The following is a 7989-nucleotide window of genomic DNA, read 5'->3' as shown; positions in this document are numbered from 1 at the left end:
CATATATAAGCTGTTTTTGTGTCTAAATGACAGTAGGGACGGGGAGTTCTTTTTTGTGGGTGTTTTTATTATTATTATTATTATTATTATTATTTGTATGTGTTTTTGTATTTGTATTTTTATGTGGTTAAAATTCAATAACTATATTAAGCACGAAAGTGAAACTTAATCACAAATCTGGATTCGGATATGGTCAATAACAAAAGTTCAACTCAATACTTTGTAACATAACCTTTGTAACGTTTCCTGTCATGCTGCGTTTACACATAACGACGACAAGTCACGAATGCCACGAAGTACATATTCTTGGCCGCTGATCACGAATGTGATGATTCGAGGAAGAGGCGTCAGGTGTCCTCAGGAACTGCTGCAACCTGTTACCACACGTTACGATTAATGGCACATGTTGCCGGAGAATTATCAGGAACCATTACGCACGGTCAAGAATAGTGTTCCGCGTTGTTACGCGCTGTCGCGCGCTATTGCGCGTAAAAGCGCATTGTTAAGTTCTGTCACGTTGTGAACGAGGTGAATTGTCTCCACACACACACCCATATTCATCCAACCAAATTCAGATCGCTCCAGTTTTTCAGAAGAACTTTGTGACTGCATGCGTAGTTGGGCTCTGTGCCATGGAGTGGCGCACAGAGGAGGAGGAGGACAGAGCCAGATTTGTGGCTTCATGCGGCTCTCGTCTCGTGCATTTTCCCAAACATCAGGCGCATGCAGCATGTGGAACACCTGCAGGAGCGCGCTGAAGAGCACTGAAATTTGACTTTTAGCCGACTTGGTGTCAGCAATCAAACTGAATGTTGTGCAGCAGGGTTTAATTGTGCGCACGCTTCTTCCTCCGCCGGACTAGAAGAGGTGCAGAGATGTCGGGCAGCACGTGAGTCTCCTCTCACTCCTCTGGTTGCTCAGACTTGTTCTCCCGCTCATCAGTTACAGTAGCAGGTGGAACACATGCAGGAGCATCCTGACGAGCTTCAGCAGAAACTGTGGACCGACATTTGGAGCCGAGTTTAATAGTGCGCACGTGACAGAAAACTGATTCGCCGTGGCGCGCAGTGAAATGTGATGCCGCATTACAAGTCGTGTCACTCTGTAATAACGCGTGACAGTTTGGGTTCCAAGAACCATCACAGGAACTACTACGAATTTTGTCACGTTCTATTAAGGATCAGTACTCATCAAGACAGATCAGTACGCTCAGTTGCGACCTCCACGATGTGAGACGAAATGAGGATGGTGTGTGACATTCGTGGAAGATTTTTTGACAGGCAAAAACATGCTCCACGAATATCAAGAATATTACCCACCAACACGCACTATGAAGAAACATATTCAGATGTGTTAAGTCACATTAAGAATGTCAGGAATGTGTCACGAATGACAGAAAAATGACATTCATAACGCATCTTGCTTATGTGTAAACGCACCTTAAGTCTTCACCAGGTTTGCACACACTGTGGCTGGTATTTTAGCCCATTCCTCCATGCAGATCTCCTCGAGAGCAGTGATGTTTTCAGGCTGGGCAACACGGACTTTCAACTCCCTCCACAAATTTCTATGGGGTTGAAGTCTGGAGACTGGCTAGGCCACTAAGTAGGAGAACTTGCACAATCAGGGACTGACTACATACTTTTTTAACCCACTGTAGTTCCTCCTACTTAATTCTACAGTCCAACTCAGCGAGCAAGTGGTGGCGTTATTAGCACTGTCATCTCTAAACCAGGCAATGTAAATTTGAATATTGCTGCAAATTTTATTTGGTGTTTGGGAGTGTCTGTGTGTGTGTGCACACCTCACATTTCGTTTTTTTTCTAAAATGCCTCTATTTTACAGAGATGTATAAGCGAATGTTAGGTTATTGTTTTGGTCTGTCCTGTTTTTTGTACATTTTGGATTTGCATTAGTGCTCAAGCAAATCTTCAAAAAAAAATTTAATAAATGCAGTTATTCATATCTTAAACTGAGCAACATGTGGCTTCCTGTTCTTAAAGGGACTCGCTCTTTCCTGAAGCTTACAAGTATTTGTAGACGTAATTCTGCACAAGTCATTTCTTTGATGCTTAAACAGTTCTTGTGTCATCTTGTAAAATTGAACAGCTGACTCCCTTCCACATTTTTTTCCTGTGGCCTCAAAGTCATCACTGCTTGAAAATGGAGACAAAATTGAGCCGCGTTGTGTCCTCTACCGTCAAACAGCCTGTGTGATGGACAATATCTCGAGGCATTCGTGCACTTGTACAAACCTTCCCTATGGCTGGTTTTCAGGTGTACATATGCTCTGCCTGGATGTAAAGTCATAATAAAATATTATTTTATTTTTATTTATTCAGCACACAGATGAACAATAACAAAAACTCATAAAAAGAGCAACTTAACAGTGTACTCATGTGGCCGAAAGGGAGTCAGCAGAAGAGAAGCTTACAGATACCCTCCCCTTATACCATAGAAAATAAAGAATGTATACATATATAAATATACTGTATATATACAGTATACTATACTATAACAACAATACCAAAGAAATGTGCACGAACAATGTCACTTAATCAATTAATCAATGCACAAAAATTTCAAAACACAACTAAACAAGCAATAGTGCAAAATCCCAAACACAATAACAAAATTGGTAAATCTAATTCTTCAAACTTAACAAGTAATTTTATTATTTTTGTAAAGCCGACTAAGGTACCAAGTAATTTAAGGTACCATATAATGAGATATGCGCCAGGAGGCTGGCACATATCTCATTAAATGATCACAGTGGACCTTGCTTCTCTTCTAATAATGATTGGACTCTTCATGTGTCAGCGGTGAGCTGAGCAGATGTTTGCCGCACACATTCAACTCATGAGTACAAAAATATCTGTGAAAGTAAACGCAACCTGATATGTTTCAATGTTCCCTCAGGAGAAGATGGTGTGTCCGTGACAGAACAGGTCTGTAAGGTGAATATAATTATATAGTGCAATCAAAACAGAAACAAGTTATTTTGAACTTTTTGACCTTTTTATGATTCTGAATTGTGTCTGAATGAAAAATTCTGTGACCCATCAACATAGAAAGCACAGACTACAGTGACATGTGCCTTTCACATGATGACAATATAGTTTGTTGCTCATTAATGTGGTTATGGTGACAAAATTATTGCTGCCAATAAGGACATTTTGCAGAAAGGAAACGAATACAGAGAATATCAGAATGCAAGAAATAAACTTTTTTTTTTAAAAATCACTGTTTTAACATTTAAAACCATCTGTTAACTTGGTGATTTTCTGAACAGGGAGAGAGAAGCAAAGAAATGAGATGACAGCCTGGAATCAGAGAGAACTGTCCCTGTTCTTACCCAGTGCATAGCTCAGACAACTCCAGCAGGTGTTCTTTCATCAAATGTGTCTACACTTCAACAACAGTTCAACTCTGGATATCAGAAAAAGAAGATAAATTTGATATGCCACACAATGTATATGGATATGTGAATTTTTTTTTTTTTTTTTTTTTTTACAGAGTCCAATAAAGAGTTCCAATAAAAAGTACCCCCCCCCCCCCCCCCCCCCCCCATCTGGAGAAATGTTGGTTGTGATTTAGTTTAAAGGTCTGCTCCTTTCTCTGCCACTGACCAAGGCAGTGTCTCCACATCTGGAGTTGGTCTCCGGGCACTGGTCTGTGGCTGCCCACTGCTCCGAGTGGTTGGACTGTGTGCCTAACTTTCCTCAAAATTCTGCATATGACAATGTGAGGGAAAAAAGGGTTTTTGTTTGTTTGTTTTAGTTTTTTTTTTCACATTTCTTAAAATTAAAAAAAAAAACTCAGAAATCAGATGTCCATAAGTAGTCACAGCCTTTGCCACAAAGCTCAGAATTGAACTCAGCTGCATCCTGTTTCCACTGATCATCTTTGAGATGTTTCTACAGCTTAATTGGAGTCCACCTGGGGTAAATTCAGTTGATTGGACAAGATTTGGAAAAGTACACACCTGTCTACATATAAGGACCCACAGTTGACAGTGCAAGTCAGAGGACAAACCAAACATGAAGTCAAAGGAATTGTCTGTAGACCTCCGAGACAGGATTGTCTGGAGGCACAAATGTGGGGAAGGGTACAGAAACATTTCTGCTGCTTTGAAGGAACCAATAAGTGGCCTCCATCATATGTAAAAGGAAGAAGTTCAGATCCACCAGGACTCTTCCTAGAGCTGGCTGCCCGTCTAAAGTGAGTGATCGGGAGAGAAGGGCCTCAGTTAGGCAGCTGACCAAAAACCCGATGGTCACTGTGTCCAACCTCCAGCATTCCTCTGTAGAGAGAGGAGAACCTTACAGATGGACAATCACCTCTGCAGCAATCTAAGAATCAGGCCTATAGGCTAGAGTGTTCAAACGGAAGCCACTGCTTAGTAAAAGGCACATGGCAGCCCACCTGGAGTTTGTCAAAAGGAACCTGAAGGACTCTCAGACCACGAGAAACAAAATTCTAAGAGACAAAGATTGAACTCTTTGGCGAGAATACGAGGCATCATGTTTGGAGGAAACCAGCCACCATCCCTACAGTGAACCTTGGTGGTGGCAGCATCATGCTGTCGGGAAGTTTTTCAGGAACTGGGAGTCCAGTCAGGATTGAGGGAAAGATGAATGCAGCAATGTACAGAGACATCCTGGATGAAAACCTGCTCCAGAATGCACCTCAGACTGGGTCGATGGTTCATCTTTCAGCAGGACAATGACCCTAAGCACACAGCGAAGATATCAAAGGAGTGCCTTCAATGACTCTGTGAATGTGCTTGAGTGGCCCAGCCAAAGCCCAGACCTGAATCTGATTGAACATCTTTGTAGAGATCTGAAAATGGCTGTGCACCGACACTCACCATCCAACCTAATGGAGCTTGAGAGGTGCTGCAAAGAGGAACAGGCCAAACTGCCCAAAGATAGGTGCACCAAGCATGTGGCATCATATTCAGGAAGACTTAAGGCTGTAATTGCTGCCAAAGGAGCATCAACAAAGTATTGCGCAAAGGGTGTGAATACATATGTACACGTGATTTCTTTCTTTTTTTAATAAATTTGTAAAAATTTCCAAAAAATAAACTTTTCATGTTGTCATTATGGGGTGTTGTGAGTAGAAGTTTTGAGGGGGAAATGAATTGACTCCATTCTGTAGTAAGGCTGTAACATAAATTGTGGAAAAGTGAAACACTGAATACTTTCTGGATGCACTGGACATGTGAATGCAGGATAACTGTGCCTCTAAGGGTTTTTACCAACTGCCAACAAGCTGATTGTGCATTTACCAGAAATAAAAGTTCTCTGGGAATGACTGTGAACCATAATTGATACCTACAATTAGTATAACCACAAAATATGCTAATTGTTCATGTGTCTGATTATACCGATGCTAACCATGGTTGCAATTTTTTTTTCTAATGTATGGCCCATCATCACTCCAAGGACTGCTATAAATAGTGATACGCTGGCTGTCTGGTCATCCTTGCACAACTTTCATCTTAACTCAATTCACCACCAGATATCAGTCAGTGTGTTGTTTTTAAATTGTTCCTACTCAACGATGGCATAGTATGTTCTTCCACCTTCTCCCTTTTTCCTTCAGTGTCGCCACAGCAGATCTGAGATGCATCTGCACATTGATTTGACACGTTTTACACTGGATGCCCCAACTCCACATAAGCTAGAGTTGATTTTGTGCCTTGTTTTATCTGCAGAAACTGGAACATATCGGATCTGTGTAAACTTTCAGCACTAACTTGTTTGGATTATGACATGTTCAACTTCTGAACCTTGATATTGCTGCCGAACGGTCCCCCTTAAAAATTGGTCCGCCCTGCCTTCACTGCGCATGTGTCATTTGGGACCACAGCAGCTCATCTGAGACGGACTCCAACTCCTAAAGCAATCAAAGGGAATAATGTGATTATTAACCATCAGATGACAAAGTAAAACCTCTTAAATCATTCTAAAGTCAGTTTTAAACAGAAACAAGGCGATAATCACTGAGTCGCTACTGACGCTCAGAAATGATGCATGCGCAGTGAAGGCAGGGCGGACAGATTTTTAGGGGGAACATTTGGTCGGCGACACCGGCAGTGCCTGGAATAAAATGTGACTTGTCATTGATCATTGATTGAAGCTGGAACAGATCGGATCCGTGTAAACTTTCAACACTAATATTTCAGAATGTGTGGGTGTCAGGCGAAGTTTAATACTTTCCTTAGATAATTTAATGTAAATTAATTTTACTGGCTCCATATCTAGGCAAGAACGATATTTTAACATGTATTTTGCGAGCTTTTTTCCGTGTTCACTCGCGTATTTACTTCTGCATTAAAAATGCACACAAAAACATTTCACATCCGTGCACTTCATCAGTGTGTTGCCTGGTGTGAAAACGCCGGCTCGCTCTCCGTGAAGGGACGTTCATCATGTTAAGTCGGCAGCATTGCGACTGCGGTCTCTCGTACTCATGTACGGCTCTGTGGTGACCTCTCTCTTCCTTTGGACTTGGTGACCTTTTGAGTCCAATGACCTTGACCTTGTCATTTAAAAAAAAAACTTAATTTGTTAAATTGCCAAAGTTTTAGGAAATGGTACTAAAATTTTAGTGTGAAATTTTTGTCAAGACAACAGTGTGTCACATTCTGTCACAAAACACTGCAAAATAAATTCACTTCAATTCAAAGCTTTATTTAACCAGGAAAAGCTCATTGAGATTGAAAATCTCTTTTCCAAGAGAGTCCTGGCCAAGACAGGCAGCAAAAGAGACAAAGTTAAAACAAACAAAAGAGACAAACAGGATAAAACATACATTGATACTCATGAAACGTTGTTAAAAATAAGCATCATGTGATCATCTGTCCAATCATCTACAGACTGATGTTTCAGCCTCCAAGTCTTGCTGGATGTAAATGTGATGAGTTTATTTTGTATAAATAAATGCTGTCGTCAGTACACCAGCAAAGAGGCACATTCCTGTCAACATCAGCCTGTTTGTCTTCTTTGCTCTCGCCAGTTCCTTCTGATATTTCTCTTCTTTTTCTTCCAGTTCTTTGATTCGTTCTTTCTGGTTTTTCAATTCATTCCGATCGTTCTCTACTTTTGTTTCCAGTTCTCTGATCAGTTCTTCTTGATCTTTCAGTTGCTTCTGATTCTTCTCTTCTTTTTCCTCCAATTGTTTGATGTGTTTTTTGTTGTCATTCTGCTCCTTCAGATAATTTGCTTCTTTTTTCTCCAATTCTGTGATGATTTTGTTCTGGTTTTTCAGTTCCTTCTCAAACTTCTCTTTTGTTGTTTCCAATTCTTGAAGACAACGTTCTTTCTGGGCTTTCAGTTCATTCCTGAATCGTTCCTCCTTTGCTGTCAACTCCTCTACAAATCGTTCCTCCTTTGCTCTGAAACTTTCATTCCTTGCCTCCAGGTCTTCAAAATTCCTTTTCATGGTTTCCAGCTCTTTCCTGATGTTGCCCTTCTGACTTTGGAGCTCCTTACAGCTCTCCTCCTTGGCTGCCAATACTTCAATAAACCTGTCCTCCTTCAGTCTGAATCTTTCATCGCTGGCTTCCAGCTCCTTTTTGAAGAGTCTTCTCTTGGCTGCCAACTTCTTTCTGAATGTCTTCTCTTTAGCTTTCAGCTTCTTCTCAAACTCGTCCTTCTGTCCTTCGAGGTTCTGCTTCAAGCTTTCCTCCTTTTCTGCCATGTCTTTTATAAAACAGTCCTCTTTCCATCTCAGAGTTTCTTTACTGGCCTCCAGCTCCTTTTCAAAAGACCTTCTCTGAGCAGCCAACTCCTCCCTGAATCTTTCCTCCTGAAATGCCAGCTCCTCTCTGAATCTGTGCTCCTCAGCTTCCTGCTCTTTCTGGAAGTTGTCCTTCTGGCTTTGAAGCTCCTTCTTAAACAGCTCCTCCTTGGCTGCCATCTCTTGCAGAAAACTGCTCTCCTTCCAGGTGTAACTTTCACTGTTGGCCTCCAGCAGCTT

General features: G+C 41.3%; 1 long non-coding RNA gene across 1 annotated transcript; it reads left to right on the top strand.

Annotated features, from left to right (window-relative positions):
• Positions 1-2765: 2765 nt before the first annotated feature.
• LOC117520312 lies at positions 2766-3499 on the top strand. Its single transcript, XR_004563597.1, has 3 exons — positions 2766-2822; positions 2920-2957; positions 3293-3499. It is a non-coding gene; the product is annotated as an uncharacterized LOC117520312 (long non-coding RNA).
• Positions 3500-7989: the final 4490 nt, after the last annotated feature.

The sequence above is a fragment of the Thalassophryne amazonica genome, chromosome 11 (assembly GCF_902500255.1).
Source record: "Thalassophryne amazonica chromosome 11, fThaAma1.1, whole genome shotgun sequence".
In the NCBI taxonomy this organism is placed as follows: Eukaryota; Metazoa; Chordata; class Actinopteri; order Batrachoidiformes; family Batrachoididae; genus Thalassophryne; species Thalassophryne amazonica.
The sequence above is the reverse complement of the archived record's forward strand: the minus strand, read 5'-3'. Positions and strand labels throughout refer to the sequence as shown.